The sequence below is a fragment of the Wasmannia auropunctata genome, unplaced genomic scaffold, assembly GCF_000956235.1.
Source record: "Wasmannia auropunctata unplaced genomic scaffold, wasmannia.A_1.0 LD336060.1, whole genome shotgun sequence".
NCBI lineage: Eukaryota > Metazoa > Arthropoda > Insecta > Hymenoptera > Formicidae > Wasmannia > Wasmannia auropunctata.
In genome coordinates, this window is record NW_012026830.1 from 204,770 (window position 1) to 205,713 (window position 944).

A 944-nucleotide genomic window follows, 5' to 3' on the forward strand; every position below is an offset into this window, starting at 1 on the left:
TCAAACGAATTTGGCCCGATAAATACGACCACCAATAGACAACCTATCAAATAAGAATCATATCAGGGACCTACCAATAACAAGGTGCGAAACCTAAAATTCGGCAACGCATCTGAGGTGGTTCACCAATGGGTAGCTTTAAGAATTGATAACTGTAAAACGGGCGAAGTAATTCCGAATCGAATCTCCCAACCAAATTCATTTTTTCCTCAAATTTCCACCTCCCACATCCCATGAGTTTTCTATATAAATCAGGACATTCCCGGACTTGGGTATGTAACAAAAATCGAAAGAGAATTAGAATCAGTCACAGACCTTCTGCTGTCGTCTCTCTCTCTGTGTATTAAATCAGTCATTAGAATCTGTGCGCGATGTAAGTCCGAGTTTCACATTGTTTCCTAAGAACTCTCAAGTCTCAACCGGAACGACTGCATTACCTAATTAACTCATCAAAATGTAAGTCATGTCTTCTTTTTGTTCGGTTTTTTCAAAATCCTGTCCTTAAATTTCATCCTCCTTCTACTATAATTCCCCACATCTTTAAATTCCTCATAATGCGAAATTATACACACTCCCCCTTATATCTTTGTTTATATATATTGTGACGTGACGTCCCTTTTTGGACCGTCCGTCACAAGGGATCTACGGACCCGACCGCGGGCGTAGTTTTGTGTCCTGCGTCCTTCCGATTTTCGGAGGCGGACGCGTGGCGCGGGCCGCGGGACTACATTTGCGTGGCTCCCGCCGCCCGAATACCGTTCCTAATCACTTTTTAGTTTCCGTAGCGATCTCGATTATCTAGCATAGCGTATCGGCGGCTCCCGGGAATTTTGTAGAATTTCAACTGTCTCACCGACGTCGCGACCACCATGAGAAGAGGACCACGAGGGCAGAGAAGGCACCACGGAGAAAGCAATACACAGGTCGTATGTTAGTCCGCGTTC